This window comes from Trichomycterus rosablanca, chromosome 8 (genome assembly GCF_030014385.1).
Source record: "Trichomycterus rosablanca isolate fTriRos1 chromosome 8, fTriRos1.hap1, whole genome shotgun sequence".
In the NCBI taxonomy this organism is placed as follows: domain Eukaryota; kingdom Metazoa; phylum Chordata; class Actinopteri; order Siluriformes; family Trichomycteridae; genus Trichomycterus; species Trichomycterus rosablanca.
Genome location: NC_085995.1, coordinates 21479665 through 21506679, shown reverse-complemented (window position 1 = coordinate 21506679; position 27015 = coordinate 21479665). Strand labels below are relative to the sequence as shown.

General features: G+C 35.4%; 1 long non-coding RNA gene across 1 annotated transcript; it reads right to left on the bottom strand.

Moving 5' to 3' along the window:
* Positions 1-9254: 9254 nt before the first annotated feature.
* On the bottom strand, positions 9255-10391 carry LOC134318969 (uncharacterized). Its single transcript, XR_010013450.1, has 3 exons — positions 10216-10391; positions 9845-9950; positions 9255-9496 (listed from the first exon to the last, which is right to left on the bottom strand). It is a non-coding gene; the product is annotated as an uncharacterized LOC134318969 (long non-coding RNA).
* Between the last annotated feature and the right edge of the window lie 16624 nt (positions 10392-27015).

Below are 27015 nucleotides of genomic sequence, written 5' to 3'. Positions count from 1 at the left end.
CCCAACTAAACGAAGGGCTGCTGTTCAAGACACATATGGCTGCATAAAGTGGGACATGAAATTCATGCCAGTGAGTGAGACACCAAAAAGCCAACAGGAGAAAAAAGACAGAATGAAAGTGCTTAGTGAACAGACTAACTTCAACCCAGACGAGGTACAAACTCTGATGATGTGCACCTACTACTCCCAACGTAAAGAGGTAAACAAGGGAACAGACCTGCAGTCTCTCATGGAGGAGTGGCCTTTTTTGTTTAAGGAGATTGGCATGACAGTTCACTACCAAGAGCTCACTGGGATACCATTAAAGGACACCTTCCTCACTAGTGTGGAAAAAAAGGGGAAACGGCTTCTGGACTTCATGAGAACCATTTGTGCAGACAAGAACAAACGAGTTTTGCAGGCTGTCACAAAGCTAAAGATTCTGAGAGGACAGTTGGAGGGCTGCTCAGAAGATGTCAAAGATATGGTGCTATTGCTTCTCTCCTATTTTGATGAAAAAGAAGAGAGCCTCTTTCACTATGTAGATGAAACATGTCTGGCAAGCGAAGTAAACATGGACATTTTGCCAGTGACACCTTGCATTATTGTATGCGGTAAGTTGATACTCATTTTTACTGAAGGGTCCTAAGCTAATGTAATGTGACTGCATGAAGTGCACTATCATGCACTTAACAAGTTTGAATCGTTCTTTTTCAAAATCAATAAAGTGTATGTGGACCAGCAAGCCACTATTTTAAGCGGAAAAACACATTGAAGAATGCACAATTGCTCTTCTTATTGTGCATCTTAATTTATCAGGGCAGCTTGATAGTGGTCAGCATGACCAGCTTACAACAAGAAGGAGGAGCGTCCTGGGTCCTTTCTGTGTGGAGTCTGCATGTCTTCCCTGACTTTGTGTAGGCTTACTTTGGGTGCTGTAGTTTACTCCCACATTCCAAAGACATGCGTTAGACTAATTGATTACACTAATATTGTGCAGGTTTGAGTGTGTTCGAGCTAATATTATAAGTTTTCTGGTGTTAATCCACTTCTGAAGAAAGATGGTTCATATGAAGCACTTGTTTTCACTATATGAAAGTTTATATTTGGAGGATCTGCTCACAAATATTAGGGGAGATTTTAAGTATCCCATATATTTTGTGAACAGTATATTACACTCGTAAATATCACTAAATGAAAAAGAACTTTGTTCTTATAATTTATCATATGACGTTTGGATGGTAATTGGGAGTTGTTAATGATTTTCAACCTGTATCTTTGCAGGCACCTCCTGCTATGCTGCAAGGCAGTTCATGTTGAGTGTAGACCGCAAGGTTGTGCATGACCAAATCCCCACCTTCGTCTCTGCCATCTGTTTAATGTTTGGATGCTATTATTGTCTAAACATCCACTACCCTGTGGAACTGGGATCCACTCTTGAATTTCTTCAGAGGTAAGGGTAAGGTATATATATATATACACACACACACACACAATCATATATACAGTATATATATATATTGATCTGTTAGAGTAGGGTGTGCAAATTCACTCTACATATTTATTCATTCTACATAAATCCGTCTTATAGCTACAATTGCTGGTTTAACCAAGTTTTAATGACCAAGAACAGTGGAAATACAAAGGTTCCAGATTGTAAAAAAATATGAAAACTTGAGTATTAAAACATTATGGTAATATGTATTGTTTGTTTTACTTAAACTAGTCCAGAATAAAATGTTAATGTATAGCAGATGAGCAATGAGTAGCATTATATACTGTATATATATATATAACTAATATATATAACTTTGCACACATAGATTAGCATCTTTTTAAAAGGCTACTTTGGGCAAAAGTATATTACCCTTTTTTCTTGTAGTGTTGTATTATGGGGAGTTTAGTTTGATTGTGCAACCGCCTCACAGCTAAATGGTTCTGGGTTCTTTTTGTGTATGGCGTTTACTTGTTTTTGCTAAGCCTGCACATTTTTGTCCCACTACTTCAGAGAGAGGTTGCCCTGTGATGAAAATGTGAATTGACTGTGATGTTATTTAGGACTTTTGCCATATTGCACCCCTTTTTGTTAGAGTAAACACAATGGTTGATTATGAATTCTTGTGTTTCCAAAGGTGTTTCTTCATCATCAATCCAGAGAAGGGAACAAAAGTAGAAACAAAGACAAACAAGAAGCAGCTGTCCGTTAACCCAAGAGTCCTCACTCTCATTGCAGATCTCTCTGATTATGAGTGGAGAGAGACATGTTGAAAATGGACTTATCTAGCTGGACTGTTAAGACTGAATTGTTACAGTACTAGCTGTAAGCAGCAATGGCCTTTGCTGTAACTGTTAACCACTGGCATTCTGAACAGTGTTTTTATGTTAAGGCATTTGTTTCTTTAGTTCTCATTCAGAGCTGACTATAAATAGTTCCAGTTTTTCAAACATCTCATCTGTGTCAGAGATCCCAAGCTGAGCATCCTCTTCTGTTAATTCTGGACTAAATGACTGTTGCTCTTGATGAAGCGGCAAGTGGATAATTCTTTCATGCATTTTACCGTTCATCCAATGGATACATCCTGTTTTTTTTCAACAGTGCTTTGTGAGTACTGCATGAACAATTTACGGATTAATAAATGTTTGGTGTTAATCTGTGCCTTGATTTCCAGTGTGCCTTTTTTGGTATTTAATTTTTGATTTACCATACAAAACTGTTCACTGTAAAATTTAATCCAATTAACCGTAATGTCATATGTTATTATACCGTAATATTTACATGGAATTTCTGGCAACCACAGCTGCCAGTAAATTACTGTAAAGTTGACTTTTGCAGTAATATACCATAACACATAATACAGTTATACTGTGTTTATCACTGAGATAGTCTGTAATTGGACTTATGTGTCTGTTGTTTTTAGAGTATATTACTGTAAACAGGTTTATTTGTAGCTGGTATATTTTAAAGAGATTTACCATTAATAGTTTTACAAAATGGCTTTAATTTTAAAGCAAATCGCCGTAAACAGGTTAGCAGTAATTCTGTATTTTACATAGTATTTTTCCATAAACAAACAACAGTTTGCAACTGTAAGACTTACGGTTGCCAAAAAGCATACCGTAATGTTGTATACATTTTCACGATAATTTTTATGGTAAAGTTCTGGCAACCACAGCTGCCAGTTTTTTACTGTTAATTTAACAGATTAGTTTTTACAGTGTACCCATAGCCTATGTTGGGTCAAACATTTGATTCTGATTAAGTTGTTGATGCAGATCCAGCTGAAGTGGACCCAGATGAGGAAGCTCCCACCACCCGTTCAGCTAAAGTAAACCCAATACAACCACTACTCTTCTTTTTTTCAACAAAAGTAGAAAAAAGCATTGAGAAACTGCTGGCCTACAGTATGTATACCACAGTGAAAAAATGTATTTATTAACGAAATGTTGTGCATTTATGTATTTGTAGTTTTTTCTTTTATTAAATTATAGTTTACATAAAATTGCATATAACATAACATTACTAACATTGCAATTAAAATAGCACAATCATTATTTTTTCTTAATATTTCTATTTTAAATTTATAATATAGATGTTTTGTGTTAATTTAACTCTAATGTATACAATAAACAACTCCATAAATATATTTATATTATAAAAGAAAATAAATATTTAGAAAGAAAGCAAAAAGAACAAACATAAGACTTAAGAAAACATAATCCCCGTTCCATAAATGTCATGTTCTAGGGTGCTTTTTCCCGATAACGATTGATCTTAGCGATTACCAAACAACTTTAAGAACGACGTAACTTTAAAAACAAAAAATTTGCGAGTGTTTCCCAAGAGCTCTCCTAAGTCTCTGAAATTATAAAGAAGTTCTTTGTTGCCTTCACCCCTGCATCTTCTCTAAAAAGGCTGCGAGTCAAAAACTGAATCACTAGTTATCATAAAATTTCTCATTACTATATCACAAAAAGCAAGTAATTAATTAACAAATAATTTTAAACGTAATAACCAAATAAGTCTTTAAATTATTGGTATAAAAAGTATGAAAAATATTGCAATTCTTATCTATTGCATATCAAGCTTATAAATAGGCGCACAATTAACCTTTTATGCATTAATCCAGAAGCATGACATGCCTACGGTGCAAATGTTTTTTTTTTATGCTACCATAAGATCTGCCATCGAGATCAGGAAAACAAAATGCCATGAATTTGATTTATCGTGATTGTGCACGCAGATGCCAGGTTAAGAAGTACTTAATGATTTACGTAGGGGGTAGACTAAATTTACGAATGAGTTTAAGTACTAGGGTCTCGGAAAAAAAAACTCTAAAAGTATTTGTTTGCTGACAAAAATATTTTAAATAATAATAATAATAATAATAATAATGTAAAGCAAACAATAAATATGCTAGAATTTGAACATCCCACATGTTGTGATCCTGCCCCATTATGTGGCATTTAGCAAGTAAGCAGTTAACTTACATTAAATTGTAGAGTGGTCTGCTTAATTTTACTTCCAAACTCAACAAACAGGGGTGTTGAGACTACCAAGTAATTTGGTAAACATTGTTATACTCAAATGACAGAAAATGCATTATATGGTATTACTATAAGTTCATATTGAACAAATTATTTTAAAGGTTTTGCCTTTTTTAAATTAATCGTGCAACTCGAGACAACTAAAACAAAGGTGCTAAAAAACAAAACTATTAACATTACGTATCAATATCCAGAGTCTCGCTCCCACTTAAACTTTTTACGTCGGAGTACAGAGATTCTTCATTCTTTTTCTCATCACTCTTTATTTCTGTCTTCTCTTTTTTGGTAGAGAAATGCACAGTAGAGTATTGTATCACATTTTCGGGATCAACCTGGAATAAAATGTAGCTCGTTATACAGTATATTCATTATATGTAAGTAAAACTAACCGATTAGAGCGACCGAACGTAAAGGCAATAATAGTACACAGAAGAAAACTTTAAACTAAGTTAAAAGTGTAATAAAAAAAACACATTAATACCGGCAAGTGCATGAAATAAAGTAAATTGTAATTAAAAGAAAGTGCAAATACAACTAGTTTGAAGCACTTGTATGCTCTGACTGATACATTAAAATAGTTTTCCATGTATTCTTCTTCTTATTATTATTATTACTACTATTATTATTACTGTTGTTGTTATTGTTATTATTATTATTATTTATTAGACATTATTTTTATGATTAGGCTACATGGGAACTTTTCACTTGCTTCCTTTTCGAAGTAAAAATGAAAAGTAAAGCAAAGTAAATTATAGCAAAGCAAAGTACAATTCTAAATTGTAAGATTAAGTATAAATTATTCTTTAAACAGTTTCAGGTTTGGAAAACGTGTTAAACGCAAGATCACTTGAATCTTTTCTTACCGGATCCTCCGTTTGTTCATCCTGCTGTTGATGTGGTGTGTAACAAAAAATCCTTGACGTTATAAAATCTAGAGAATTATTACACACACACACACACACACACACACACACACACACACACACACACACACACACAGAGAGATAGATAGATAGATAGATAGATAGATAGATAGATAGATAGATAGATAGATAGATAGATAGATAGATAGATAGATAGATAGATAGATAGATAGATAGATAAACATAAAACATAATGGAATACACAGAATGTATTTAATGATATTTTGTATTACTTACTGTAAAATCTTTGGCCAACCCCTTTATGCCTCTTAGAACAAATCAGGCAGATATTTACAATAACTGACATTATTAGCGCTTGACAAAGACAGGCAATGATGGGAGCATATATGTTAGAGCTGCACTCCATGCCAGCTGTGTCTGCTGCAAGTGAGTAATAAAAAAAATTGAAACCTTGGGGGTAATAAAGCCACTCCCACTGACTGTTATTGGGCCACCTTAGAGGAAATATGTTAATAGTTGCAATGACTTAGAAGAAGATTCAGATTCAGATTCAGATTCAGAAAACTTTATTCATCCCCGAGGGGCAATTGAGGGCACACAGAGCAAAAAGCAAAAAAAATATGACTATAAAGTTACTAAGTAATTAAATACAAGATATAAAGTGACTGACTGTTAGGTATATATACACAGTAGTGCAAATTGCAATGAGGTATTACGAGGAAGATATACTTTATTTGTCATATATACATATATACCTGTAGTTGTACAGTATGAAATTCTTTCTTCGCATATCCCAGCTTGTTTGGAAGCTGGGGTCAGAGCGCAGGGTCATCCATCGTATGGCGCCCCTGAAGCAGACAGGGTTAAGGGCCTTGCTCAATGAACCAACAGTGGCTGCATAGCAGAGCCTGTATTTGAACCGCCAATCTTTCAATTGATAGCCCAAAGCTCTACCCACTAGGCTACCACTGTCTCAGTAATAATATTTATAATTTATAATTATAATACCATAATGACTTATGGGTAGTTTACCTTTTTCAGGGCAAGTACTTATTTAACAGTTAAGGGGGCCTGACTGTGGAATACTGTTTATGCAGTATACCCCTTAAAGAGCCTCCTAACAAAAGCCAAAAAACAACAGTAGCAGTAATTTAGTTTTTCGTGGAGAAATAGCCTTTGCTGCATTGGTTTCCAAGGTGGGAACAGCTATACTTAAAGAAGATGCAACACATCAGCTGCCAGCACGACAGGAGCAAAACCCAAAAGAACACTCTCCTGAAGAACACTGATGTGCTTGGCCGAGATGTGCGGCTTCTCTCCTCAGCACAAAAAATAGCATTAGAGATATTCGCCCTGAAGTGGTTGATAGGAGCACTGCGTCCTCGCCCAACGCCACTCCTGCTCCAGAGCAATGCCTACCACCGCTGTTCCCAGGAAAAAATTTACTGTGAAATTTCATAGTAAAACTGTGAAATATTTTACAGTTCTACTATGAATTTTTGATGGTAATTTGGCCACTTCATGGTTCTACTGTGAAATTTCATAGTAATCTAGTTGACAGTTCCACTATGAACTTTCACAGTAAAACCATGAATTATTTCACAGTTTTACTATAAAAAAAGTTCATAGTAAAACTGAATTATTTTACAGTTCTACTATGAATTGATGGTAATTTGGCCACTTCATGGTTCTACTGTGAACTTTCATAGTAATCTAGTTGACAGTTCCACTATGAACTTTTACAGTTTGACCATGAATTATTTTACAGTTCTACTAAACAATTTCATAGTAAAACTGTAAACCTGATTGATTATTTTACTGCGATGTTTAACAGTTCCACTGTAAACTTGGTAAACAGTTTTACTCTGAACTTCACAGTTTACTTTGACTGTAATTACTGTACTTTTACATAAATTATACAATACAATACAATACAATACAGTGTATAGATCTCACAACTCAGAACTGTATCTTTGGCTCTTTGCCATTTATTAAGCAACGGTATGATTTCAAACACAGGCACAAAAACAGCTGGTAAGGATACCTTCTAAATAGTAAACTGATAACACATTTACCAACTTGGCATTCTACAGTATACACTCCTGATCAAAATCTTAAGACCAGTTAAAAAATTGCAAGAATTAGCATTTTGCACTATTGGATCTTAAGAAGGTTCCAAGTAGAGCTTCACAATGCTAAAAGAAGAAATGGGCGCAAGAGACAAAAACTTTTAAGCAGCCAATTTATTGAAAACTGCATTTACACTCAAACATGCTTTTTTCATCTGATCAAAAGTTTAAGACCACAGCCTTTAAAAGCCAAAATGTGCACAGAAATTTGGATTCCATGTCATTTTCTGTCAAGTATTTACACTGTCAAGACCTCCTAAAAAAGTAAAAAAGCTCACTGACTTTGAACGTGGTAGGATTGTTGAGCTTCATAAGCAAGGCCTCTCACAACGTGCCATCGCTGCTGAGATTGGATGCAGTAAGACAGTCATTTTGCATTTATTAAAAGACCCTGAGGGTTATGGAACAAAAAAGTCAAGTGGTAGACCCAAAAACATTTAACCAGCGCTGAGCCGCAGGATCTGATTGGCTCTCCGTCAAGATACGGGACAATCCTCGACCCAAATTAAGGCCATTACTGGTGCTGACTGCAGCTCAATAACCATCAGACGGCATCTGCGAGGGAAGGGCTTCAGAAACAAAAAACGTCTTCAAAGGCCACGTCTTCTTCAACGCCACAAAATTGCCCGTTTGGACTTTGCAAGGGAGCACCAAACATGGGACATTGAAAGGTGGAAGAAAGTTTTATTCTCTGATGAGAAAAAATTTTACCTTGACGGTCCTGATGGCTTCCAACGTTACTGGCATGACAAGGAGATCCCACCTGAGATGTTTTCTACGCGGCACAGTGGGGGAGGCGCCATCATGATTTGGGGTGCTTTTTCCTTCAATGGAACAATGGAGCTTCAGGTTGTGCAGGGGCATCAAACAGCAGCTGGCTATGTGGAGATGTTGCAGCGGGCATCCCTCATGACTGAGGGCCCTCGTCTGTGTGGTAACGACTGGGTTTTTCAACAGGACAATGCTGTAGTTCACAATGCCCGCCTGACAAAGGACTTCTTCCAAGAGAATAACGTCACTCTTTTGGACCATCCTGCGTGTTCCCCTGATCTAAATCTGAATGAGAACATTTGGGGATGGATGGCAAGGGAAGTTTACAAAAATGGACATCAGTTCCAGACAGTGGATGCCCTTTGTGAAGCCATCTTCAACACTTGGAGCAACGTTCCCACTAACCTCCTGAAAACACTTGCATCAAGCATGCCTAAACGATTGTTTGAAGTGATCAACAAGAATGGTGGAGCTACTCATTACCGAGTCCTTTTTTTGACACTTTGATTTCTGTTTTGAGGGGGTTTTCGGGTTTTTTTGAGCTATGGTCTTAAACTTTTGATCAGCTGATGAACAGCCTATTTCAGTTAAATTGTTGTTTTCAATAAATTGCCTGCTCAAAAGTTTTTGTCTCTTGCGCCCATTTCTTCTTTTAGCATTGTGAAGCTCTACTTAGAACCTTCTTAAGATCCAGTAGTGCAAAATGCAAATTCTTGCAATTTTTTAACTGGTCTTAAGATTTTGATCAGGAGTGTATTGTAATGTTAAATATACTATAATAATAGTAATATAGAAAATGATAGTAATAGATTGTATTTGTTATACAGTATAATAATATGATTATATTACACTTAATAATTTATTTTACGATGGTAATAATACAATAATATAATTTTATTATACAGTAATATAATATACAATTATATATTTGAATAATGTATTGTGGTATAAATCTATTTATAAACTCTATACATACATAATGAAAAAATCTCATTCATAATCATTCACTATGCATTTAATTATGGCAGCATTGGGTGCTTGGATGTGTCCTATGTCTTTGTGTGTGTGTGTGGGGCGTGAATTGTGACATGAATTACACCTCTTATTTTCCTAGCTTGTCCACATTGTTGAATTTGCTGGTGAAGTACACTTTCTGGACCTCCTTCATGGGGAAAATCTGTTCGGCCACTTTTGAAAATGCAAAAAATAAATAAATAATCAAACATTTACCGCCATCACCTCTAAGCTACAGGGGCCCTAATATATTTGATCAGCAATGTCTTACATCTGATGTATCATAAAGCATATACTTGGTGAGCGTATCAATATATAAATGCAAACATATGTTTATACATGTTCAAAAGATTGATTAATCTTAAGCAGAAGTTAAAGTGACAGACAAAATACTGTGTATTTTATTTTTAAATATAATCTGTTGTTTGAGTGCTCAATATATGACGAAATATATATACTTTGTAATCTCACCATTAATTCTTATGGTGCAAAAAATATTTATTGCTGAAAAACATGACTTACCTTCATCTGCACTAACGCAGACAGATCTTCTTTTTTTATTTCATTATTTTAGTAGCTCAGACTGCCTTAAGATGGATTGGCATGGCCCATCTGATTCAGTAGTAGACTAAAAAAGAATCAAACAATTAATATCAGCAGCTATGCGATCAGTACACAGTTTAGCATTTACCCCGTAGTAACACACCCAACAGAAGTTGAAAACAGTCAGGGCTTTAAGCATACATAGATGGGCAGGCCGACACAAAGGTGGATGAATGGATGGATGAATAGATAGTCAGCACCAAAACTGTAAAGAAGTGAGTTGTTTCACATATTTTAACACAAATATATTTTAAACACAATCTATTCTTCAAAAATCAATTAGCACTTACTTCAAGTTTTCGAGATCCAGGCCTTGTTGCAATTTTCTCTTTTACAGCATAGTCCTAGAATGAAATGATATGTAGTTTTCTGGGGCTACAAAACAGTAACATTCTGTGGATGTGGTTGTAAAGCAATGTACTGAATATCAAACTTGCTAATATTATCATGAACAAGAATATGGAAAACCCATCCTGATGTGCATGTAGGCAGATACTGTTATCTACAATATCTGGGTCTTCACTGTTGGACACTGAGACTCTCTCAACCTCAGCAGCACTCCTTGATATGTGGCCATTTTCCTGGAATAAAAATACTGTTTTTAATTTCATATTTAAAATCTGTAGTTAACAGAATGCTACAACAGCTTAAACACAGTGGCACAAATGCAGGGTTTTCCCTGGGTTGTTGGTGGGCTTACGTGGTGTGGTCACTGGGCTTGGGCCAGTATGTTTGTTAATATACATTTTCTGAATAAATTGCATAAACTTTGATCAACTGCCTCAGTTTCACAGCAATAATTTAAAGCACACATACTGTATCACCTATCATTCAAAAGAAAATGCTGGACCTCCACTATTTTAAGAGCAACTTGCAGGTTAACGTTCACATTTAATTAAGACGTGTATAAATAAGACATAAAAGGTGAATTGTCTTGTAGGAAATATTAAAAGCATTTACAAACTTGTCTATGTTCATTTCTTAGTACTATTATCTGTACACTTAGAATCATAAAAAGGTTTATTATAGTGCAGTTTAGCACAGTAACAGCACTATAACTAAGTAACTGTACCAGTCTTAACGCGTTGCAAGCATTACTAGGCATTTAAAAAGCGAACCATGAGTAAAATCCAGACATTTATAAATACCTGCCTCAGGCGGATCCTAAGAATATACTGGCCAATTACTATCAACAACCTGGAGCTGTGGCATCAAACAGGGCAGCAGCCCGTAGAAGAAGAAATCCTCCAAAGAAGATGGAGGTGGGTCGGCCATACCCTTCGCAAACCTGCATCAAATATAACAAGACAGGCCCTCTTCTGGAATCCACAAGGGAAAAGGAAGAGGGGCAGGCCAAGAAACAGCTGGCGCCGTGACCTAGATGCGGATGTGAAGAGGTCGGGGTACACATGGGGACAACTGGAAAAGATGGCCCAGAATCGCGATGACTGGAGAGCACTTGTTCGTGGCCTATGCCCAAAGTTGGGTGGTAAGGCGTAAGAAGAAGAAAAAGCGAACAATCAACTATCGTCAGATAACAGACTGTTAATGCTAATGGTTTAGCTAACGTCCCAAGTAACTAATTTGAAGACATAGAATCCTGACACCTGTGTTATTTTCGGCTTTCTAAAATGGCCACTTATTTTTAATAACATTTCAGGCATAGTAAAGATATTATTGTTTATTATTATAAACTGTTTAAGTTTATGACTTATCATCGAACTTCAGGAGCTTAGCATGGCGCCGCTTCACCAACGTCTTTTTATCCATTTCTCACTTTCCAGATAACAGTTTAGCCGTTGACGAGATTACCGTCGTCAGATTCTTGTCCTTTAATAAGCTCTGACTCAATAACACATGTGGCAGGAACTTTATCTTTAAGCAAATACACAGCGCGTACTTTGACAGACTCATTTCTGAGAATTAAATCACTGAAACTGACTCTAAATTTGTATTTCGCGCGGTTCACCTGACGCGAGGCTCGAGACACTTGGTTGAGATAACGGTCTTAAATCAAGTGCGCATGTGCGCATGCACAGATGTCCAGACTGACATGATGTCTGCAGAAGAGAGCTTTGTGCAAAATAGGCTTAATAAAAGGTGCTATAAAGTCATCTGTCTGATGTAATATTGATGTAATGTAATATTTGTCCTGTCTGCATGAGGTTATTTGTATTTTTGTAATATTATAAATATGTAAATCTGTGCTGTATTCTTTTTTTATTGGAATATTGTTAATCATCTAATTTTTTAGATGTAAATAATGTCTTTTTGACATGTTTTTCATGTCATGTAATTAACTTACCCCCACACACATACACTTACACCCTTCATTCACATACCTCCTTTAAATAATACATAAATATTATATACATTATTATTATCTTGATATTTGTATCTTGTCATTTACCTATATGACATAGTTAAACTGTAAATTACTGTAAACATCAAACATTAGAAGAGGTGACTGTGAACTATTCTTAGTTGAACTGTAAACTGTAAGTTGACTGAATTTCACAATTCAACAATATCATGTTTACAGTTGAACTGTAAACTTCACAGTCAATATTATTAAACACTGAAAGAGGTGGTCATGAACGTGATGGTAGCATAAGAGTTCACAATTGTACTCATGGTCAAACTGTAAAAATGACAGTATAACTATGAACTATTATGGTTCAACTGTAAACTTAACAGTTTTACTGTAAAACTTCACAGTACATTTTTTCCTGGGTTAGCTCCCACCACCAGTGCAGAACAGGCACAGCTTCCACGGATGCAGAAGTATGACAGTAGCAGCAACTGGAAAATGTTCTGCCGTCAATTGGGCCGTGTTGCTGCCACCATAGGATGGAGTGAGCAAATGCAAGCCATTCCACCGGCTACCGCACTAGAAAGCAAAGCTCTGCAAGTGCTGCTGGACCTTCTATTGAAACAAGGTGTCTGAGAGCCTGAATCAGTGTTTTAGTGAAGGGCAGTGACCTACCCTAATTGAGTCCTGAGCCAACAAGAGCGCAACTTGTAAACACGCGCTGAGTTGCTGGCAGTAGTGGAGATGACAACACTCCAAGGCCTACTTATATGGTCAGGAGATAACCCTCAGGACTGACCACTTCTCACTCTGTGATAGCTTGTCTTGATGTCCATGTTGGTTTAACAGCTGCAGCAAATGTATCAACAGCAAGTGGCGGCAACAGAAAACGATGCAACAGCAAACCCAGTGATTTGACCTGTGGTAAACCTAGAACAATTTACACTTGCTTCACCCATTAAAGGCACAAAACGTATGGAGGAGATGTGACCAACACTTAGCCTGTGACAAACTCCTCTTCTGGAAGTGGAACATGTTGGCCAGCACTTTGCACTCAGGAGGGTGGCCATTGCAGTGCACAGTCCAAAAGGTACAACCACCCACAAATACAGAGTCTTTAAAATAACTCTTTGCCGGGCAGCGAGGACACTGATGGGTCCGACATGAGCCTTCACATGCTTCACCACTTTATCCTGGTCAGGGTTGCGGTGGGCCTGATTCATTAGGCGAAAGGCAGGAAATACCCCAGATAGGTCTTCAGCCCACTAAAGGGCAGACACACACACATGCAGGTGTACACAAGTTCTTTATGTATTCTCCTAACATCAGTTGTCAAACAGATACAATGAACTATAAAGCTGGCATAAATGAGTTCATGACCATTTGCCAAAGAAAGAACAAACATTTATATTTAATATAAACTGTAATTTATATACCATGTCTGAATCTACTTGGCAAAATGAATAGCTAAATAATTAATTAATTAATTAATTGCAATTACCTACCACAATTACTGCAACTCTAGTGCTTAGATCATCTAGTTCATTAGCTGTTTTTTACAATATTGCATTAATGCAGTCACTATTTTTTGTTGTGTCTTTGAATGATACTTACAGGCATAGCTGATCAGTGGAAAAAAGCACTTGCGTCTCTTAAGCTTGCTAATTTATTTAAAGCTTTTGCCAGAGCTGTATATGAGGTCACTAAAATGTGTTAACACGTTTGACAACCTACAAATTGTTTTACTGTGGCGGCGCTGGTTTACAGTTTAGTTTAGTTATACATGGTGACTATGTACAAGAAGCATATAGCTAAGTAGCAGGGTTACTTTGGAGAGCACAAGCATACAATATAGCTTCTGATTAATGCCGTCAGCTCTATAGTCAACACTATTCCTTGAGCTTCACTGTCCAGATGGTTCTGTAAAGTTGATTGACGCGCTTATTTGGTTGTCAGCTGCTGTTCTCTACTTCCCACCATCTCTTCCTTTCTACCAATGGGTCTTTCTTTTTAATTAACAAAACAAACTGACAGTGGTTTTCATGACTTCAAGAATATTCAATAAAAATTTTATTTTGTACTTTTCTAAACCTGTGTTTGTACAATTCTAGAGGATGAGATATTCAGCAGAAGTATCAGATGGGCTTAAATTTAAAGTGGGACTACATCAAGGTTCAGTTCTGAGTCCTTTCTTGTTTGTAAAGGTCAGGCTGTGGAAATATGATGTTTACAGATAACACTGGTTTATAGCAAAAGTAGAGAACAGGATGAGGGGAGCCTGGAAAGATAGAGACATTAGAGTAAAGGGAAATGAAAGTTAGCAGGAATAAACTGAAGTACATGTGCATGAATAGGAAGGAAGATGTCAGAAAGATTTAAGTTGCAGGGAGTTTAGGTGATGAAAGTGGATGAGTTTAAATACTCGGGTTTGAGGATACAATGTAATGCAGAATAAGTATTGTTTTTATTCTCAGCTCATATTTTTACTTACATTAGTTTACCATAAGCTACACTTGTACAGGAAGTAAAGACTAAGAATAGTTTATGTATGCACTCTGACCTCATTTGAAACACAACACCCTGACCACAATTTTTTATAGAAGATTTTTTTATACTTTTCTTTTTCCGCTTGTCACCAAGTCATTTTATTTTTAGAGTAAGTTAGTTAAAGCAGTAAATAAAAATAAACCTTGTTCTTGATTTGGTGTTTGGTGGAGTTGAGGTCAGGGCTGTTAAGCTGGTCATGTTCTTACAGTTAACCAACGATTTCTTTAGAAAAATGCACAGGGGTCAACAAAATCTTGCTATAACACATGTAACATTAAATGTCACTTGGTTGCCATTTTTTTTATTTTAAATTTACCCGATACCATGCCCTCCTGGTGCTACAATGCACTTACATTGGGTCAGCAGATACCATGCAAAAATGAATACCAGGTAAACATTTATGTATGGATATAATATATACTAGCAATCTGTCATTCATTTGAATAAAGGTTTAATTATACAGTTATCTATGTTTTTTTTAACTGACAGACTACTTATTAAGTGATGTCATGTTCACGTGGAATAAAGAAGGCCCAATACAAATGTATCAAAACTGCATGATGACCTATGACCTCTGCACATGACTAGTGGGCTTAGGGCAAATATACAGTACTGTGCAAGTCTTAGGCCACTAATAACCTTGATGTTTTAATGATCATCCAAACTGATGTCTTTAGATGCAAACAGAAAAATATAGAAATAAAAACAATAAATAACAACAAACAAACAAACAAATTTAATACAAAATGGCTTCCACAGGCAAAAGTCAGTATTTACTGTGACCTCCCTTGGCACTAAGCACATCTAATGTAATCCTCTGGGATATTATACCAGGCTATTTTTCATACTAAATTTTTGTAATGTAATCTTATACTGCCTCCATAATATTCAGGTCTGGTCTATGTGACGGCCAGTCCATGACTAACAGTGTTTTATCAGCTGTTTTTCTCTACAGATATTATTTCACTGCATTAGAAGTGATTATGATCTTGCTTAAACATTCCCAATCAGGCGCTTTGCAGAGGGACTTGCATGAAGAAAAAGCAATCTTGTTTAAAATATTACAGAAATGTGGCATTTCTTTTTGAAATGATGTCATATTTTACCCTCTTAGCTATTAAAAATAACAGAATATTTGACCAGGGGTGTCCAAACGTTTGCATGCCATTGTATTTCTGCAGTAGCCATTAAAAATTATTTTAAGGAAAACAAAAACAGCCTTTACACAGAACAACAAGTACAGAAAAATACTGGGAGGAATGTAGTTATGACAAACTAGTGATCTCTCTAACATGTTTATAACTCACATCATAGACTTCCCAAGGTATACCATCAAGCATCAAATGACACCCCTGGTCATGTTGATGCTAGGGTTGCTTGGAGCCAGAAATGTTATTATATATAATATTATATATAATATTGTTACTCTGGTATCACATACCATTGCCTATTTTATCCTACAGTACAGTAAATGTAAAAGAAAATACCAGCACACAACAGCAGCTTAGATTCAGCATGATCATATTAATAGCATTTTGTTAAACTGGAAGTTAAGTGGATTTATAGAACACTATTTGTAGCACCAAAAACTTTGCAATTTGTTATCACTCCAAATTCATCGAATTTTATGTCCTGATTTTTAGTGCGTCCAATTTTTACACAGTTGCATTATGCTTCCTCTCTACTGGTGCTGCCTCGATTGAGGAGAGCAAACAGGAGAGCGTGCCCTCCGTCACGTGCAGTAGCCGACTGCATCTTTTCACCTGCACAAGGCGAGTTTATATATGGATCAGCTTTGTGCACGGGGAGAAACAACCTGATCACATTATTCCTTGACTCTCTGCAGGCGCCATCAATCAGCCAGCAAATGTCATGAATGTATCAGTTTTTTCCTCCCCTTTATGAACAACAGCCAAACGTTGTTCATATAGCCGCCCAGCCCAGCCCAGCCAGATGGCAAAGTTGAGTTACAAACCAACAAGTTTGAAGTGTCGAAGTGGTGTGCTAGCGTGTTTTATCGCTTTTAAACTTTTAAAATACTTTTAAAAACTCAAATTATTGGCTTTAGGAATATAAGCATGTGATAGTATATACGGCAACCCTGATGTTATCTAGACATTACCCAGAGATTGTGTATATGAGAACACAATGGATCGGACATCAAACAGACTTTACCCTACCAGTCTGTGTAATGAGCGATTGAGCCCATGTGCTAATAAGTGTTCACAGTGGTGAGTGGATGTGTTGCTGACCTTTTTATAATGCAACTAACATTATACCAAAAGAATACAAACATCTGACGGTGAAGACAAAGGGTCATTTCCACAAAACCCTGAAGAGACTGAAGAGATAGCAAAATTCTGGAACTTCTGTTGGTAAAGGCCAATGCCAAAATCATCAGTTTGTGACCAAGTTACAAAATGGCTATGTTATTGTGATTGCTGCAACAAACTTTTTCCATTATGCTCTGCCTCCTGCATGAAGTAGTATTCTTGGACTTCTGCCTCTGCAGTTTACAGGAAAGCATGTGACCACAGCAGCAGAAGTTGGTCATCAAGTCAAGTTATTAGCAATTTTTTAAATGTATATTAGTGCTTCTGTATTCTTTGTTAGCACTTCTATATTCTTTGTTAGCATATTAATTAAGTAGTTAAAAAGACTCCAATATATGGTACTTTTGTGCAAACTTGGCTACTTCCTTGTAGTAATTTAACATTAGCCAATGTGTAAGCTATTACTAACAATATTTTGTATTTGATTACAACATTAGAGCAGGTAAAAGTACTGAATAAAGTAAGTAAACTTGTCACTTTTAACACTTCAACTTAAAAGACATGACAGCAGAAATGTACTTTGCACATGTGCAGTGTAAATACAGTGGGGAAAATAATTATTTGATCCCCTGCTGATTTTGTAAGTTTACCCCCTTACAAAGACTTGAACAGTCTATAATTTTTGTGGAAGGTTTATTTTAACAGAGAGAGACAGGATATCAACAAAAAATCCAGGAAAAAAAACATTAAATAAAGGTTATAAATTAATTTGTATTTGATTAAGGGAAATACGTATTTGATCCCCTACCAACCAGCAAGAATTCTGACCCCCACAGACCGGTTATGTGCCCATGAGGCACACAAATTAGTCCTGTCCCTGTGTACACACCTGTCACAGAATCAGTTTCTTCCATTCAAATCTCTCGACCACCACGGGCAAGACCAAAGAGCTATCAAAGGACGTCAGGGACAAGATTGTAGACCTGCTCAAGGCTGGAATGGGCTACAAGACCATCAGCAAGAAGCTTGGTGAGAAAGAGACCATTGTTGGCGCGATAATTCGAAATTGGAAGAAATACAAGATCACAGTCAATCGCCCTCACTCTGGAGCTCCATGCAAGATCTCACCTCGTGGGGTAAGAATGATTCCGAGAAAGGTGAGGTCAGCCCAGAATTACACGGGAGGAGCTTGTCAATGATCTCAAGGGAGCTGGGAGCACAGTCACCAAGAAAACTATTAGTAACACACTTCGCCGTAATGGATTGAGATCCTGCAGTGCCCGCAAAGTCCCTTTGCTCAAGAAGGCTCATGTACAGGCCCGTCTGAAGTTTGCCAATGAACACCTGAATGATTCAGAGAAAGCTTGGGAGAATGTGATATGGTCAGATGAGACCAAAATTGAGCTCTTTGGCATCAACTCCACTCGCCGTGTTTGGAGGCAGAGAAATGCTGGATATGACCCCAAGAACACCATCCCCACTGTCAAACATGGAGGTGGAAACATTCTGCTTTGGGGCTGTTTCTCTGCTAAGGGTACAGGAAGACTTCATCGCATTGAGGGGCTGATGAACGGGGCCATGTACCGTAGAATCTTGAATGAGAACCTCCTGGCCTCAGCCAGAACACTGAAGATGGGTCGTGGATGGGTCTTCCAGCATGACAATGACCCAAAACATATGGCCAAGGCAACAAAGGACTGGCTTAAGAAGAAGCACATTAAGATCCTAGAGTGGCCTCTCCAGACCTTAAAACCCCTTGGTGGTCTTTAGCCCGTGAACGGGCTATGAATTTTTATGTTTGTGTTTCTCTGTATACTGTCACACCGTCAAAATATCATTGTTGGTAAACAAGGAACCTTCTGATAGCTTAAAATCTCTAGTTTTTAGCAACGTAAACATTGAGCTTATTTTGTTTATAAGTTCTTTTAAAAACACAAAAGAATTGTAGGTCTGAAAAATTTCTGCCAGAAGTACAGCGTTTATATTTTGTAATATTATACTGTGGTACTTACTTTCATACCGACAACATTTATACCAAACAAGCCAGCACAACTTCACCATCACATTTCTGCTGTTTGTTTTACTTCAAATAAATCAGCATAAAAAATATCCCAGAAATGATTCATATCTGATAAAGCTCTGCCATCAATGCATAGCATGCAATGCATCAAAGCACTCGGTAAACAACACCACCGCGACAAATGTATATCAAACAAAAGCATGAGAGCTAAACCAGCACATACCTGGATCTTTTATCTTCAATCTGAGTCCAAATTTATGTTCATTAGTCCTTCCATTCCAGATAAAATCCACTTTTTGTAAATGTTTACAAACACCGGCGGCCATTTTGTATTGTTGCAAGCATGTTGTATAACTTTATAAAGTCAATATCACACGAATATCAGCTCGTATTATAATGAGAAAGCATTCACAGTACTCAGAAAACCTCCATCTAACTGATACAGCTCAGAGTTTGGCTGTTAGATTGCGCAATACCTTTACAGCCAATGTAGAGACAGTATCCATCACACCACCTAATACTTGTTTTTCATTGGAGAAATGCAAAAATATTAGCATATTTTGCTTTTGATTGGAGGACCAGCTTATATCCCGCCCCGCTTTTTGCATTTAGCCTCTCGGATTAGTCTAAACAGCTGTATTTCACCAGCCGTCACCATGGATACAGATTACGCACGCTGAAACGTGGGCTTCTGAGTCAGTAAAGTCAGTAGAGTCAAACTTCCCTCTTAGGGCTGATAATACAGTGTGAATCAATTTAAACGACTCAGTTCGTGAAAAGTTCAACCGGCTGCCTGTATCTTGTTACAAAAGTAGCGGTTTTTATATGTGTGTGCGCGCTGGGGGAAGGGAGCGGTGACTGACTGCCTGTGAGAGTTCATCACTCCAAAAAACACTCAAATGTTATAAATAATGACTTTATAAAGTATAAATAATGCATTTTACACATTTTATCTGCAGTATAATCTGTTTATTCTGAATTAGAAAGCTATGGAAAGCTTTGGAGAGCAGTAAAGTGTGATGCCACTCCAGATGCAATAACTCAAAATCAGAATGAGTTAGAGGTCTAAAATCTGGGCCTGTGACAGAAAACCCCTTTGGCTACAACTCTATAGTGTTGTGTAGGTGGTCTGCAGACCTGCAGTCCTACTTATACTCACTGAAACTTTGGCTTTAAAAAAAAATGTAAAAAGCGCCTACATTTTGGGGGGTTTTTGTCATCATTTGATCATTGTAACATAACATCATGGCATTTGGCTGTGTTTTTCTGATACTTTAAAGGGTTTTCTATAACACTGAAGTATAATTTTTGTGTTATCTTATAAACTTTCTGAATGAGAAGCCTTAGAAACTAGGTATGTCTTTCAGGCGGAAAATGCACAAAAATAGGCCGGACTACCAAGGGGTTTTAATCCCCTAGAAAATCTGTGGAGGGAGCTCAAACTTCGAATTTCCAAGCGACAGCCTCGAAACCTTCAGGATTTGGAGAGATTCTGTAAAGAGTAGTGGGCCAAAATCCCCCCTGAGATGTGCACAAACCTGGTGACCAATTACAAGAAATGTCTGACCTCTGTGCTTGCCAACAAGGGTTTCTCCACCAAGTACTAAGTCACGTTTTGCTAGGGGATTAAATACTTATTTCACCTAATCAAATACAAATTATTTCATAACCTTTATTTAATGTTTTTTTTTCTGGATTTTTTGTTGATATTCTGTCTCTCTCTGTTAAAATAAACCTTCCATAAAAAATTATAGAGTGTTCAAGTCTTTGTAAGGGGGTAAACTTACAAAATCAGCAGGGGATCAAATAATTATTTTACCAACTGTATATAGTGTATATGCAGTCACAGGACCCGGTCTCCTGACTCCTGTATGACGAATTTCTAACAACTTGGTGCCGTGACCCGGATGGCAAACTTCCACTTTGACAAAGGGAAGAGTTTAATGCATTGTGTTACTGGTGGTAACTGTTAGTCTCTTTGTAAAAGAAAATATTTATTTTCAAAAAATTATTTTCCTGGTTAAATAAAAAAAAAAAAAAAAAAAAAAAAGGTATTTTCTCTGAAAGGAGGGAAGTTTGTTACTGTTTGAGAAATCTGTTGGTTATTGTCAGAGTAATCTGTTTGTTACTGTTTAAGAAATCTGTTGGTTACTGTTAGACTAATCTGTTTGTTCCTGTTTTAGAGATCTGTTTATTACTGTCAAAAGTGCTTGTAACTAGGGTTGGGCGGTGTTGCCGATTTTCATACCGTCATACCGTCTTCAGGAAATACCGCGGTATACATTTTTATAATGTTTTATTATAAAAAGATTTAACAATCTGAACGTCAAACATTGCTTATCTTGTCTGATCTATAATAAATACGCATAAGTATAAATGCATGTGTATCAATTACACTTTAACACAAACATTAACACATAACATTTTGGCATTGTAATCTCTCTCTGTCCACACAAAACAGAATAATAGCAGGCTACACACTTCAATATATTTCAAAAGTTAACTGCTTAGTTTATAGTTACAGATATTTCTTAAAAGTGTATGAACGTGTACGATTAGTTATGCCTGTAATCCAGAATTAAGTTCTATACCGTAACAAAAAATATGAATGTAAATGTTCATGTTGCGATGACGGTGATGTAAAGTAATGTTAAAATAATTCAAAGTCCAAACATTTGAGTGGTTAATGAGAACGCTACTTTAAATGTCACACAAGCTCCGTGCAAAACACGAGCACGGAAACGGTACAAATCCGATCTCTTCCCTACACACTCGCTCCCTGCGCCCTATAGTAAACTTAACATTCTTAAAGGGCCAGACAGTATATTTTATAATTCACATTACACGACAGGTGAGACGTTCTTTTTTCTTAATATAGCGCTTTTATTTAGGAAAAAATAGTTCTTACATAGGCAGGGAAATCTATGGCAGACAAGAGTCAGAACAGCAGATTGGGCGTAACGTTATTATTACTGTTTGCTCCTTTTTCTCAACACTTGTGCTCGATTTACACTGAAGATATATTTAGTAAATAAGTACATGTCCGCACATGCATGCGCTTGTGTTAATTTCCGGTTGAACTGATAAAAAATGTTGATTCTGAAAAATTAAAAGACGAGCCGTTTTTCAGTTTCTGCTTGTTAGCTCACAGCTAACGCTAGCCAGTGTGGCTCTTCACTCGTCTTTCTGTGTTATCACCTAACACCAGTGAGCACCCCACAGCCAATCAGCGAGCTCCAACCGCTTACCCCTCCCACCCCTCCCTTACTGTGGATGCGCGCATGTCCTAAAGTCTCAGTTTTCAAGGTAAACCTGAAGCAGAAATTTGGTGCTTCACATTTGTTTGCTTCACATTTAACAAATACCGTCACCATTTTTTAATACCATCACCATTTTTAAATACCGTGGTATACCGTAATACCGTCATACCGCTCAACCCTACTTTTAACTATAACCTTCTTTAAAAAGAGTGAAATCTTTGTTACTGCTGTAGTGCCTTTGTTTTGCTGCAATCTCAGTCAGTAGGGAAATGTTTGTTGACCGGCTGCACGGCTCCAGCCATTCCTTTTTCAGGGCTAGATTGGTTTCCCCAGGCGCCTTGTAGGGCGGTTGGGTGTGTAAGCTGAAAGGCTGAGGTAATTTAGGATCTTGTTTCATTGACTAGGGAAAGCTGGTGCAATTGTGTGCAGACTTTAATACCATTGGAATATTCAGCATAGCAAAAACCTCAATAGCATTGCAAGTATTTAGCATATTAAAAACTTCAAAAGCTTTAAAAATATTCATCAAATTTCTTTAAAACAAGTTCTTTTTTATCAAGTTTAACCCACATCACATACAAGTTTTATTTTGAAACTTTTACCTTTTAATACCTAATAAAAAATGATTTTATCCATGACATTAATGCCATTGAAATATACAGCATAGCAAAAACCTCAATAGCATTGCAAGAATTTACCTATTTAAAAACTTCAGTAGCTTTTACATTTACATTTTCATTTACATTTTCAGCATTTGGCAGACACTTTAATCCAACGGGACTTACAGTTATGTCTTTTAAAATATTTATCAAATTTCTTTAAAACAAGTTTTATTTTATCAAGTGTAACCCACATTACACACTACAATTTTTAATTTTAAACTTTTACCCTTCAATACTTAATAAAAAACTGATTTTATCCATGACTTTAATACCATTTAACAGTCAGCATATCAAACACCTCAATAGCATTGCAAGGATTTAGCATACTAAAAAACTTCAATAGCTTTTAAAATATTTATCAAATTCTTCTAAAACATGTTTTATTTTATCAGGTGTAATCCACATTACACACTAAATTTTTTTTTTTTTACTTTTACCTTTCAATACCTAATAAAAAACGGATTTTATCTATGACTTTAATACCATTGAAATATACAGCATAGCAAAAACCTCAATAGCATTTCAAGTATTTAGCATATTAAAAAACTTCAATAGCTTTTAAAATATTTATCAAATTTCTCTAAAACAAGTTTTATTTTATCAAGTGTAACCCACATTACACACTACAATTTTTATTTTTAAACTTTTACCTTTCAATACCTAATAAGAAACTGATTTAATCCATGACATTAATACCATTGAAATTTACAGCATAGCAAAAACCTCAATAGCATTGCAAATGTTTAGCTATTTAAAACTTCAATAATTAAATATTCATCAAATTTCTCTAAAACAAGTTTTATTTTATAAAGTGTAACCCACATTACACACTACATTTATTATTTTTAAATTTTACCTTTCAATACCTAATAAAAAACTGTTTTCATCCCATGACTTTAATACCATTTAATGTTCAGCATAGCAAACGCCTCAATAGCATTGCAAGTATATATCTATTTAAAAACTTCAATAGCTTTTAAAATATTTATTAAATTTCTCTTAAACAATATTTATTTTATCAAGTGTAACCCACAATACACACTACAATTTTTTTTTTTCATTTTTACCTTTCAATACCTAATAAAACTGATTTTATCCATGACATTAATACCATTGAAATATACAGCATATTTTTCAAATTTCTCTAAAACAAGTTTTATTTTATCAAGTGTAACCCACATTACATACTACAATTTTTATTTTTAAACTTTTACCTTTCAATACCTAATAAGAAACTGATTTTATCCATGACATTAATACCATTGAAATTTACAGCATAGCAAAAACCTCAAAAGCATTGCAAGTATTTAGCTATTTAAAAGCTTCAATAGCTTTTAAAATATTTATCAAATTTCTCTAAAACAAGTTTTATTTTATAAAGTGTAACCCACATTACACACTACAATTGTTATTTTTAAACTTTTACCATTCAATACCTAATAAAAAACTGTTTTTAATGCATGACTGTAATACCATTGAAAGATTCAGCATAGCAAAAACCTCAACATTGCAAGTATTTAGCTATTTAAAAACTTAAATAGCTTTTAAAATATTTATCAAATTTCTTTAAAACAAAATTTATTTTATCAACTGTAACCCACATTACACACTACAATTTTTATTTTTAAACTTTTACCTTTTAATACCTAATAAAAACTAATTTTATCCATGACATTAATACCATTGAAATATACAGCATAGCAAAAACCCTCAATATCATTGCAAGTATTTAACTATTTAAAAACTTCAATAGCTTTTAAAATAATTATCAAATTTTTCTAAAAGAAGAATCATTTTATCGATTGTAACCCACATTACACACTACAATTTTTATTTTTAAACTTTTACCTTTCAATACCTAATAAAAAACTGTTTTCATCCCATGACTTTAATACCATTTAATGTTCAGCATAGCGAAAACCTAAATAGCATTGCAAGTATTTAGCTATTTAAAAACTTCAATAGCTTTTAAAATATTTTTCAAATTTCTCTAAAACAAGTTTTATTTTATAAAGTGTAACCCAGTTTACACACTACATTTATTATTTTAAAATTTTACCTTTCAATACCTAATAAAAAACTGTTTTCATCCCATGACTTTAATACCATTTAATGTTCAGCATAGCAAACACCTCAATAGCATTGCAAGTATATATCTATTTAAAAACTTCAATAGCTTTTAAAATATTCATTAAATTTCTCTTAAACAAGATTTATTTTATCAAGTGTAACCCACATTATACACTACAATTTCTATTTTTAAACTTTTACCTTTTAATACCTAATAAAAACTAATTTTTTCCATGACATTAATACCATTGAAATATACAGCATAGCAAAAACCTCAATAGCATTTCAAGTATTTAGCTATTTAAAAACTTCAATAGCTTTTAAAATATTCATCAAATTGCTCTAAAACAAGTTTTATTTTATCAAGTGTAACCCACATTACACACTACAATTTTTATTTTTAAACTTTTACCATTCAATACCTAATAAAAAACTGTTTTTAATGCATAACTGTAATACCATTGAAAGATTCAGCATAGCAAAAACCTCAACATTGCAAGTATTTAGCTATTTAAAAACTTAAATAGCTTTTAAAATATTTATCAAATTTCTTTAAAACAAAATTTATTTTATCAACTGTAACCCACATTACACACTACAATTTTTATTTTTAAACTTTTACTTTTTAATACCTAATAAAAAACTGATTTTTATCCATGTTACGCTGCCTGATTTCGGCAGCGAATTATGGGCTCGCTATAAAACAGCGCATTAGAATTATTGGCACATTCGTGCATTCTGTTCTGTTGTTGTTGTTGCTTCTGAGACAGGGAAAACGACCAATGGATCGCTGATCCGTCACCAGGCAGAACTGGAGGACAACCAACCGATCGCTTGGGTTAGGCTGCGGCATCGCCAATCAGCGTGACGGATCGGGAAAACAGAGGTGGGACCTATGCTTGAAGAGAGGAGCTGCAACACCTATTCGGCGGCTTTAGCGCTCAGACTGGCTTTGGTTATTGAACTGTGTGTTGCTGGGACTAGTGAGTGCGTGTATTGTAGTTGGGTGTTCGTTGTGTATCTAGTGTTGCTGTCGGTGCTCATTTGTGTTAGCCTGTTCTGTCCTGTATATGTGTTCATGTTGTATATATTATTATATAGTCATCACTTCACCCACTTTGTAAATAGTTGCACAAAAACTATATAAAACCGTAAACGCGCATTTGTTGTTGTCCGTTTATTTTCTGGGTTTCCTGTTTAGTTTATATTTGAGAAACCAGTGGTTTCTTTATTTCATTTATCCTTAGTGTTACGGCTTTTCCCCCCTAGACTGGAAACAGGATAATATTGTGAGTTGTAGTGTGTAATGTGGGTTACACTTGATACAATACAGCTTGTTTTGGAGCAATTGGTTGCATATTTTAAAAGGTATTGAAGTTATTATTATGTTAAATACTTTAAATGCTATTGATATGCTAAATACTTTCAATGCTATTGAAGTTATTAATAGAAATCTGTTTTTTATTATGTATTTAAAGGCAAAAGTGTCAATGTAAGAGTTGTAGTATGTAAAGTGGCTTACACTTGATGAAATACCACTTGTTTTGGAGGATTTTTGATGAATATTTTAAAAGCTATTGAAGTTATTAATATGCTGAATACTTTCAATGCTATTAAAAATATGAATAAAAATTACCTTTTTATTACGTATTAAAAGGTAAAAGTGTCAGTATAAGAGTTTTAGAATGTAGTATCATTATTACTGCTTACCTTAGCTTATGTTCTTCCATTTGCTATTAAATTTATAATCGTGTGTTGTATCATTAGGAATATAATCTATTATTTTGTAAATGTGCTTGTAATTAAAAACCTCCAAACTTTTCCCGGTTGTGAAGTAAAACACGAACTCGTTAGAAAGCCAATCAAGCATTTCATTGACACATTATCTGTGTGACGCAAACTGAATAAATGCAAATAACAGCATTCCTTATTAAAAATTAAAATCAG